At 39.8% G+C, this 12,160-nt stretch overlaps 1 long non-coding RNA gene across 2 annotated transcripts in view; it reads left to right on the top strand.

The window, feature by feature from the left end:
* LOC148110765 (uncharacterized) overlaps window positions 1–12,160 on the top strand; it is a 61,716-nt gene that overhangs the window by 25,510 nt on the left and 24,046 nt on the right. The window lies entirely within an intron of this gene.

Here is a 12,160-nt window from a genome sequence, read left to right as displayed (position 1 = left end):
TCTTAGCACTCTCCACTCTGTTGGTGCAAGAAGGGTAGGCTGTGTTCTCACGACCGAGTTCCAAGATGATTTGGGAAGTGATAAGAGTTATGCGATTGTACAGAAACGTAACCTGGGTTCTAATTGGGTCAACCTCAAGATAAAAACAAATGAATACTCCAGTTCCCAGGAGTCACCCAGGCCTATAAGGCAGAGTCTTTCAAAACCAAATCACGAACTTAGCTTTTTTTTCCATGCATAAGTGAACAACCTTTTAGCAAAATTTAAAGACAGAGTTGAGACCAAAGATTCTGGTCTAACTAACAATCCTCAGTGAAATAGGTTTGATGGTTTCAGTTGAGTGCATATCATGAAAGCACTCTGGCACAATTGATAGGATGTTCATGAGGAGGTAATATACAGATCCACAGATTAAATTACTTTTCACCCCGAGAGATATTTATAGGGGCGATCTATCAAGGTTACAGAGAACAGCAGTGACATGACAGTGGAATGCTCAACCTAAGCTTATATGCTGGAACATAAAGCCACCTGCAATTTTATCCTTGTTAACTACTACAATTGACAACTTTTCATTTAAAAAAATGTTTTGGTACAGAAGTCAGTTCTAAAGATTTATACTTATTCTTCGAGTTGAATAAAAATGCAAAAATGTATCTATTTTATTATAGAAAAGATACTACCTGCATCTTTAAAAAGATATATGAAATTACTGTTTCCACGGCGAAAAAGTCAATTTATTTTATTATAGAATAGATGCTAGTTATATCTTAAGAAATAAAGACCAGAAATATGAAATGAGTATGTTTTCACAACCACAAAATCCATTCAATTGCAAAAAAAAAAAATTCTGAATAGAAATTTTAGCAAGCATTTTGCATCTAGGAAAGCCTACCATGAAATCAACTCAATTTCAACTACATTTCAATGTTAGGAAATACGGATGGATAGAATTGTCATCTTCTACCTCACAAATTTTACTTCAATAACTCTTAATTGGAATGAAATCTGTTCCACCTGACCTTTAGGTACACGCATGTACAAAATTGTTATTTCCTGGATCCTGTCAACGATTGAGAAAATAGACCTAACCGTGCTTTCAAAAGTACAGTAACACTTCAGCATTATCTCGTATACCTGATTACTCCATTCTTCAGAATACAACAGCCAAGGAAGTAGAAGAAAACCAAAAAAACCAAAACCTAAAAAATAAAAATAAATCAGGCCAAAATTCATCCACCTTATTCATGAGAAAGTTACTTGGCACCTCTTTTATGGTCCATTTCCTCTTATTTTTATATACATTCCAACAAGCTTGGTTACCCGGGAAGAAAAATATTGCTAGAGGTGGACATATTGACATTAAAAACAGCATTTTATATATACCAGATACAAATAAAATGACCACTCATGTCCAGAGAAAGAATTGTAAAATTGTAAAAACACACACACACAAATTCATGTCTAGTCCAGTCATAGTATCAGAGAGAAGACTGAAATGTACACTTTCTAGTGCATTATAAGCTACAGAGCCAATATTGCCTGCAAAGTCTACCGCGCGGCTTGGATGGGGTCATCACAAACCCAGAGAGAGAGACTCCTGAGAAGGTTTACTCTAGGGAGGGGAGGTCAAGCCTCTTCCTGCGCACCCGAGTGCAAACCTAGCTTCAGAGGCCCAGACCAGGGCCTCGCCAGGAGGGAACAGCCAGAGTTGGCAGCCCACGTAACCAGCATTCACTAATCCACGCAACGCCCCTTCTACACGGCCTCCCATGCAGGTTCTTCTGCTCTACTTGTACTCTGACACAGGAAGTCTGTGTCCCAGCCCCTCCTGGGCAGCACCCAGCAGTGGTGGGAGTGAAGGAAGAGTTTCTCCTTTTGATATTGGAGCAGTCTGACAAGAGCAAGAAATGGAGACTCGGGGTTACAAGCTTGGTGACCGGTTGTCCTCCCAAAGTGATAAATCATGGTTAAAACTAAAGCTATATCAAATACCTTCTGCCAGTCAACCTTTCTGTACTGTATAGTCCCATTTTTCTCCATATAAATATAACCTTGATTTGATGAAGTCATGATTCCTGTGTTTCTTTGATTCTCTCTTGAAACTTTGAGCCCAACAAAAATGGGGGTAGTCTACAAAAACAGTATCCTGAGAGAAATTTCTAATTTTGAATGGATGTTTTTGAGAATCTTTAAGCAAACATTTGAAAACGTTTATTTGGAGAATTTACAGCATCTCAAAGTGACCATTTGAAACCAGGTGTCAACCTTCTTAATGAAGATCCTTTGTTGCAAGTTCTTGAACTTTTAGTACCTGCTGATTAGAAAGCTACAGAGTGATGGCAAGCCACTGTCAGCTTAACAATTTAATTTTAAATTAACTTGCATTTAATCAATCATAACATCTCATGTATTTGGAAGGTGGCAGTACAAATAGGTAGGAGACACAAATTCAAAATCCACTCATACACCTTTCACAGTAACTCCAAGGGCTCCTCAAATTAAGACCCACAGGTTGAAAACTACTTCTTTAGAATAACTGAGCTTATGAAAAGATTAAGGAACTGAAGGAACATCTGACCCTTTTGAACACAGGCAGGTTATAATTTGGCAAGAATCTGAGAAAAAAAAATCAAATTAAGTGTCCTCCCCCTTTTTTTAGATCAAGTGCATTTTGAATACGAACAGGATAAAGAAACCAAAAAAATGAATACTTGACTGGCATTGAGACCAAAGTGCCATTACATTTTAACACAGGAAGGGATGTCAATAAAAACCTATCCTTGTGTAAGAAAAATGTTTGGGTTTTTTTTTCCCTTTTATCTTTTATTCTAGGAAAAAAAGAAAAGAAACTTACAGGATGATTAAATAGTAGAATCTTGTAGTGGCTAAGCACCCAGTTTTCAGAGCCAAATAAACTGAATTTAACACTGGGTCTCAGCCCTAACCAACTGTAGGATCTTGAGTTTCTTCATGTGTGTTTCGTGTGTGTTTCATGTGTAAAATAAGAGTAGTACCTGCATTAGAGGAAATGGTGATAAAGTTTGAACGAAGTAACTATAAAGTACTTGGTATATAGTAATATCTCAAAAAATGGTGGCCATTATCATTCTTGGTGAATTTTGCCTGTAAACAGATACATGAGTGAGCTGTATCTTTAGAAAGCTAATATTTTTTTAGTATACATAATGAAAGAATAAATTGCAAACAGATCTGAAAGCTAGAGACCCGAAATGCAAGGAGAGTGCAGGTAGGTAGGTATCCTTACTCTACTTAAGTTAACTCCAGGAGATGAGAGGAGAGAAGGAATTTTTATCACTTTATTTTTGTGCTTGGGCTCTTTGCTAATGCCACAAATACTAAATGGTATCTACACTCTTGATATTATGGGGACCACTTGCAGAAGAATTAAACAATTCTGTTGCTTTAAAACAAAGCCTGTGGACCTAAGAGAATGTCTGAGACAAGTGTAGATTATGACAGAGACAGAGACATAGCTTTCAGATCTTCTTACTGTTTGAGTGAAATTTATAGGTCTCATTTGTGAGAGAAAGCCAGGTTTCCATGGTTAAATAGGCATATGTATCCCACTGCTAGAGATTTAGAGATTGCTTATTGTCAAAAGGACCTCAGATGGCCTCATATGCTGATACTGCACGTTTTCTTTAATAGAACATTAATTGCTTTCCACCTCTGCTTCAAAAGAACAAGTGGAAAAAAATCCGAATCCTGAGTACGTTGTGGCTGTAAGTTGGAAGACTGAATTTCCACTTCCCATTTTTGTATAACTCTGAATATTATGGATTTATTTTACCTTGCCAATAAATAGGTATAAAGATCTATTTCTTCATATTTGGCGGGGAGGGAGGGAGGGAGATCTCAACTTAGAATTTCCTTTTTTCTTATAACTTATTAAAACACTTAGGATCCGAACATTTAGCTTCCCTTGAAATAAGGATTGTAACATCAAGAAAGTATCTTTGGCCCTTCAGGGATTTTCTTGAAGTCTGCAGAAAATCATCCTGATAGCACCTGAAGGATCAGGAGGGGTAGTTCAGTTACAGTGGGGAGTGCTGCAAGGAAGATCCGCACATAATTCTCTCGGTGCTCATTACCTCTGGCTTTCTGCCTTAGCAACTGCCATGTACTACATCAAGCGTGTAAATGTTCTATGCAGAATGGTTTTTTGTCACAGCCTTTGGGCTCCTGGGGCATAGACAGGGCTAAAACAAAGTTAGCATAAGACATTTGGGACCCAGTTCCCTAACTTTTCAAAATATTGAGGTTTTAATCATAAAATGTGAATAAAATGATGAATAAAAATATCTAAATGTACTACATAACAATTAGTTGGTTAAATCAGACAACCAGTTCTGTGAAGGATATAAATACTTTTACCACCTTCATCTGGGTCGGTGTGATAAGTTGTTTCCCAGTACAAGGTTTAAGAATTCATACAGAGTCACGCATCAAGTTAGGTCCACATATCCTTGTCCCTCTCTGCTTTCCTGAAGACATATAAGGTCTAGGCATTGTTCTAGCAAATTCTGTTTCCTATTCGGGTTCCTATCATTCTTAAATCCATTCATCCTTTCCATAAGCACTTACTGAGCTCCTATTGTATGCCAGGCACTAAGTATACATATGTATGTACTCCTGCCATTGGGTAGGCTACAACCCGTGAGAGAGTCCAAAGATAAACAAAAGAATACGCAGCTACAGATTGTGGTCCATGCTGTGAAGGAAACAAGTAGGAAGCAGTGACAATCAAACCTAGAGGTCCTCTCTGGAGTAACAGTCCAGCTATAGTTTGTAAGATGAGAAGTGCCCAGAGTTTTCTAGGAAGTGGGAGTAGTAGGAATGTGCTCAGGGATTCCTGGGTGTGCCCAGAACCCACAGAAGGCCAGTGTGGCTGAAACAAAGCAGATGAGGGCAGGGTGGGGGCAATCATGCTGGAGAGGGGCTGGGGCCAGATCATGCAAGGCTTATTAATTTGGGTTTTCTGAAGTGTAATGAGAAGCTTTTGGAAGGTCTTAAACAAGGGAGCAACATGTGTTTAAAAGACCTCACTCTGGGGGGCACCTGGGTGGCTCAGTCAGTTAAGCGTCTGCCTTCAACTCAGGTCATGATCTCAGGGTGGTGGGATAGAGCCGTCATCTCCCCACTCAGCCGGGGGTCTGCTTCTCCGTCTCTCTCTCCCTCTACCCCCCTCACTCATGCACTCACGGTCTCTCTCAATTAAATAAATGGAATCTTTAAAATAAAAAAGGCCCCTGTCCTTTGGCTGTGTGCTAAGTGGACTGAAGTTTGCTAATACTGGAAGTGGGAAGACAAGTGAGGCATTTGCAACTGTCCATACTTTTGGAGCAGCTCTCTAAATTTTGACTTCAAGAGAAGCTATAAATGCAGATGGAGGGTAAACTCCAAGGCAAGTAAGCATCGTGCCCTAACCAAACTGTGCAATGTTTATAAGCTATAGCCAATTTTTAAAATTTTCTTGAGCATCAGATTTTTTGGAGAAAATTGCTAACCTTGAAGTTATACAAAATGACAAAATTAATGAATGTGAAGCATCAACATCATGCCTAGCAGAGGGTAGGTGCTCAAAAAATTATATCGTTATCATTTTCAAAAAAAATAGTACCTTCTTATGACCCATAAATTCTCCACTTTTAAAAATCATCAATATTTGCATTTATAAACTTGTTAGGACATAGAAATTACCATGTTTGAATGGGTCCCTCTCTTCTTTTTTATTTTTTTCTGTTACATCTTGGAGGAGAGGCTGATTTTGCAAGAAAATGAATAGTCTACTTAATATATGAAAATCAACCAAGTTCTTAAAAATTCCAAGTATGTTCAATCCATGCTAGTAGTAGTTTATTTCTGGTTAACATGTAAGATACATTGATATTCTCATCTTTGTATGTATACAAATGGAGAAAAAATATTTCAAATACAAATTTGTATCCTATTTGAAATTCTGTTTTCCATTTTAATTATTCACTACATCTGAATTATGTTTTGTAAGTCAGTGTCATTTAATAGCAGTATATTTGAACTTTAATGAAATTAGAAATTAAATATTAGGAGTCAAGTAATATTTTCACTCACTAATATTTATAATTAAGATATTGGTGTGTGTACTTTCTTACACCATACACAAAAATAAACTCAAAATGGATTTAAGACCTAAATGTGAGAGCTGAAGCCATAAAAATCCTAGAGGGGACACAGACTGTAATTTCTCTGATACCAGCCATAGCAACATCTTTCTAGATATGTCTCCTGAGGCAAGAGAAACAAAAGCAAAAGTAAACTACAGCAAAATAAAAACCTTTTGCACAGCTAAGAAAACAATCATACTGAATTGGGGGAACATATTTGCAAATGACATATCCGATACAGGGTTAGTATCCAAAATATATAAAGAACTTATACAACTCATCACCAAAAGAACAAATAATCCAATTAAAAAATGGTCAGAAGACATGAACAGACATTTCTCCAAAGCAGACAGACAGATGGGCAACAGACACGTGAAAAGATGCTCAACATCACTCATCATCAGGGAAATGCACATCAAAACCACGATGCGATCTCACCTCACACCTGTCAGAACGGCTAACATCAAAAACACAAGAAACAACAAGTGTGGGTAAGGACGTGGAGAAAAAGGAACCCTGGTGCACCATTGCAAACTGGTGCAACCACTGTGGTTCCTCAAAAATTAAAAATAGAATCACCATATGATCCAGTAATTCCACTACTGGGTATTCACCAAAAGAACACAAAAACACCAATTTGAAAGATATATGCACACCTATGTTTTTTGCAGCATTCTTTACAATAGTCAGATTATGGAAGTAGCCCAAGTGTTGTCCACTGATAGATGAATGGATAAAGAAGATATGGGGGATATATATATATTCCATTCTTCACAATAAAGAAATATAAACGGTATTCTGACTAACATTCTCCATGTTCTTTCTTAGTGTTTTAATCCATGTTCAATTTTTTAGCTATATAAACAGGTATTTGGCCTGATTTCGGAGGGGGGGGGGTGAAATTCTGGATTTGGATATTGGAAGGGCATCTGGAAAGACCCCCAGAATGGATTATGACCCAACCATAAGAGAGTCAGAAGAACCTGCAGCCACACAGGTGGTGCTGACAACACCCAATCTTTAGATTTTTCTCTGTATCATTTCCCCCTCAGCTGACCCATATGCAAAAAGAAAAGCCAATTCATAGTTGGGCAGATGTTTTAATCCAGTGCCAATTTTAGACCACTGTATAAAGTAATATGTTACTAGACTGATAGAATATGAATCAGATCAAGTGAAGATCTCACAGTGTAGAAAAATCTGGATTAAAGCATTATTGCTAAATAGTCAAGCAGATTCTTGTTCTATTCCCAGCACTAGTGTGCCTGTTCAATGAAGAGTTATGTTTCTAACGTTGACTTGTGAATCAGTAGGTCTCAGGTCAGCACAGAACTCCCTTTAGCATCAAATATGGATGAAACATGGATTCAACAAACGCTTCAGGAAATAACCACAGCTTAGTTCAATCTTTCTTGGAAAATGAGTTCAGAAAATGGAGGGGGATGGGGGAATGGGATAGACTGGTGATGGGTAGTAAGGAGGGCGTGTATTGCATGGTGCACTGGGTGTTATACGCAACTAATGAATCATAGAACTTTACATCAGAAACCAGGGATGTACTGTATGGTGACTAACATAATATTATTATGTTTTAAAAAAAAGAAAAGAAAAGAAAATGGAGCTGAGATACTAGTGATATGTTTCCTCTGGCTGCAGCCCTGGAAGGGAAAAGGGACTGTCTTTTCCCTTCTCCTTCCCTGCCAGAGAGGAGTTGGTGCTTCTAAACTCTAAAATACAAGCCATAGGCACCACCAAGGGGTGAGTGGCAAGAAGTGGTGGCACTCTGAACCATGAGAAGGAGGTGGGATGTAAGACTAGGGATGGGAGAAGGAATCCAGAGGGAAAACAGGGGTTCTGGAAAGCGGGAAGTAGAGGGAGGTTCCTACATTAACTCTTAAAAACTCTTAACCTAGCCCTGGGGAAGCTGGCAAGTGATGGCAAGCGTGCCAGGTGTGTCCCAGGTAGAGGCAAGAGCAGGATGAGGGCAAGACTGGGATGGGTCACAGTCAGAGAAAGAGGAGGGAAAGGGAAACGAGAAAATGCTGAAGGCCAGTGAGGTGTGTCAGTTGGTTAAGCATCTGCCTTCGACTCAGGTCATGACCCCAGGGTCCTGGGATCAAGCCCCCGAGTCTGGCTCGGTGCTCAGCGGGGAGTCTGCTTCTCCCTTGCCCCCTCCCCCTGCTTGTGTGTGCGCTCTTTCTCTCTGTCAAATAAATAAAATCTTTTTTTTTTAAAGAAAGAAAACGGTTAACTGAAAACATTTTGTCAAGAGAAAGGCTTCCTTTACGTCTTTAGTAGACTTAATTTTTGGAGCAGTTTTATGTTCACAGCAAAATTGAGCAGAGCTCTCATTTTTTGCCGGTAGGAATGCAAAATGGTACATCCACTTTGGAAGATAGTTTGGCAGATTCGTACAAAACGAAACCAACTTTTACCATACGAGCCAGCAATTGCACTCCTCAGTAGGGCCACACAGATACACGCACACAGATGTTTATAGCAGCTTTATTCACAAGTGCCAAAAGCTGGAAGCAACCAAAATATCCTTCTGTAGGTGAATTGGACAAATAAAGTGTGGTACATGCAGACAACGGAATATTATTCAGCGCTAACAAGAAATGAGCTGTCAAGCCAGGAAAAGACATGGAGAAGACTTAAGTGTATATTGCTAGGTGAAAGAAGCCAATCTGAAAAAGCTACATATTGTATGATTCCAACTATATGACGTTCTGGAAAAGGCAAAACGATGGAGAGAGTAAAAAGATCAGTGATTGCCAGGACTAGGGAGAAGGGGGGATGAATAGGCAGAGCACAGAGGTTTTTTTAAGGCAGTGAAACTGCTCTGTGTGATACCGTAGTGATGGATACATGTCATACCTTGTCCAAGCCCACAGAGCGTACAGCACCCAGAGTGAGCCCTATGGTTAACTGTGGACTTTGGGTCATTGTGTATAGGTCAGTGTCGGTTCATCAGTTGTAACAAACATGCTTCCGGGGGGAGGGTGATAAGGAGGGAGGCTGTGAATGTGCAGGAACAGGGAGTATATGGGAAAACTGTACCTTCTGCTCGATTTTGCTGAGAAAGGTTTTTTACAAGCAGGTTGCTCCCAGTGCCTTACCATTTGGTAATTGCTAACTTTGCTGAGTTCTTACTATGTGTCAGGCAGTTATATAGCTGGTCATATTTAATTCTGAACACAACTCTGCAAAGTAGATACTACTATCGTCATCATCCCCACTTTACAGAGGAGGAAACGAGGCTTGGAGAGGCTGAGTAACTTGCCGAGTCCCCAGTGTCACAATGGACAGAGCCTGCACTTGTCGTCATGATGCCACACTGTCTCAGGCCACTGACGCCCATGGAAGTCAGTGCGTTGTCACAGGGGCATTGTAACATGCGGGCATGGCTAACGCTGGGACGGGATAGGAAGAGTGCGGACTGAAATCTCGTACGAAGCTATTTATAAACAAGTGGCAAAGATCATACAGGCTGCCGCCAAGTGAGAGATCCAGGGAGCGTCTTGGCGTGAGTCACTGAGCATCCACACACCGCAAACATTTGCACGTGTGAATGTTGAGGTCCTATTTCTGTCGAAGGTCTTCTTTCTGTCGAAGAAAAGGAGTTAAAAGTCTTCTGGTGGCAGAAATTTACATAGATGCTACTGATTTATGCTCGGACTTAAAAAAAAAAAAAGTGTTCTTCTTCCTGATGCCTAAAGTAAATTAAAATATGACTTTTTCACTTGTTAGTGATTTATAGACTACCTCACACCGTGCCCTCACAGGGCATGTACAAAGGGAAGACTGAAATCATTAATAATGTAAACGACGCCCACATCTGGTTGATCCTCCCAGGTGAATGAAGCGAAAGCCTGATTTAACAGATGGACACTGCACTGTTTCCTGATGGTAAAATCACCAGATGTTTAGAGATTCCAGAAGTACAAAGGCAGAAGGAAGTGAGTTAATGATGAGGTTTCTGGCACACCTTTGAATTTTCAGACTTGTAACACTGCATTTTCTTGCACGTAGGGTATAGGTGCATGAGTTGTGCCATTATTTGAATTTTAATTAAAATGGAATTTTACTCTAAAATATTTTATTCTAAAAATAAGGAACAAAGGAAATGTTCTTATAAAGCGCCGCCAGACTATACCAAACACTACTCAAAGCTTGAAAAAAAAAATTCAGGCATTTTATTTCTCATTGATTCTCTTTTGCAAAAGCCCTGGAAGGGGCCAAATATACCAGCCCGTGTGGCGATGATTTGCCCAGTCCTCCCTGGCTCGGCCTCCCTCGCTGTGCAGGGGAGCCTCTGGCTCCTGCTGCAGGGGGATTATAGCTGCTTTGCCCCAATACTTTACTAGGCTGTCTCCATTATTTTTAAGCCTCTGACCCTAACAGGAAGTTGAGCCCAACATCTTTCGAGAAAGGGAAAGTGTGGAGGTCATAATACTGAGGATTTGGGTGCCAGCAGAGGCACAAGAGGGAGATTTTTTTCATGGTGGGTAAGAGCATAAGAGCAAAAACTGCAGAGAGCAAGAACTGGGTTTAAGTGCTGACACCAACATTTCCTAACCACATGTCCTTACCTTTGGACCAGTTACTTAATCTCTCTCTGACTTGGTTCTCAGTTTTCTCCTCTGTACAATGGGATTATATGCATACCTCATAAAATTGTATTGGCGATCAATGAGATAAAAGATGGAAACTCACTTTGCACACTACCTGGTAGAGTCAAGACCTTAAATAAGAAGAAACCAGAGAGGGGAAAACTGCATGGTGAATTTCCATGTACATCCCTCCTCCCTCTTGCCTCAGGATATTTACATTGCAACAGCTCATTCCTTCCAAAACTATGTTGATCACTCCAATAATCGAAGCTCTGGGCCCTCCACACAGTAGAGCGAATGTGGACAACAATGTTCTATTATCCTCATCAGGCTTGCTAATTATTCCCACCATTAAAAAGAAATGGTTATGTAACTATCACTTCAATAGCAATCATACTACAATGTATAAACGTATCAGATGAACACCTTAAGTTTGTGTAATGTTATGTGTCAACTGTATTTCAAGAAAGAAAGGGAAGGAAGGAAGTGAAAGAAGGAAAGAAAAAGGCAAGAAAGAAAGAAAAGAAAGAAAGAGGCAAGAAAGAAAGAAAGAAAGAAAGAAAGAAAGAAAGAAAGAAAGAAAAAGAAAGAAAGAAAGAAAGAAAGAAAGAAAGAAAGAAAGAAAGAAAGAAAGAAAGAAAGAAAGAAAGAAAGAAAGTTCATTCGTTCAGGGCTCTGGACTTGCCCCACACGGAGCTTCTTCAGAATGGAGGACAGGCTGAGGGACTCACCCGGCATAGCTCACCCGTCTTGATGCCTCTTTCAGATATTCAGAAGTTTGGCCTTCTGAGTCCATCTGAATACAGAGACAAAGTACAAAACAAAACAAGTAGCTTTCTCTCTGAAGCTTTTATGTGCGCTCTCAATGGGGTGAACAGCCGTGGGGTTAAGTACTGATGAAAGGCAGAAGTACGCCCTGAAAGAGGAAGGCCCGAACCTCCCTTTTTCCTGTTCTCTCTCAAAGTACCTGCTGGGTGACTGTTTAATTAGTGGGAAAACAGTGATTCCCAGAAATTATGGAGTCTTTCGTGTTCACAAGGATATAGTTGCTTACATTTTTTCCCAGCGGTACATACAACCCGTTTCCTACTGTTAAGTACTAGGCTAATCTGAATATTAACTATCTGCCAATTTCAACACACCTCTCCTATAAACATTTCCTTCCTGGGAAGGGAGGAAGCCCAAATGATGTGGTCCTGGGTCGTTCTTTAACTTTCTTTTTTTATGACTGGAGCAGAGCATCTGATTATTTCCAGGTGTTTCGGATTTTCTCATGGTCTCCTTGTTATTTCTCCCCTCTTTGAGCTCTCTTGGCAATGAATGTGACCATGAGGTCTAAAGCTATAAAGGATGTGTTCACCACTTCCCTCTTATGTCTGT

The sequence above is a fragment of the Ursus americanus genome, chromosome 1, assembly GCF_024610735.1.
Source record: "Ursus americanus isolate L20-20 chromosome 1, mUrsAme1.1.p, whole genome shotgun sequence".
In the NCBI taxonomy this organism is placed as follows: Eukaryota; Metazoa; Chordata; class Mammalia; order Carnivora; family Ursidae; genus Ursus; species Ursus americanus.
This window is presented reverse-complemented; position numbering and strand designations above follow the sequence as displayed.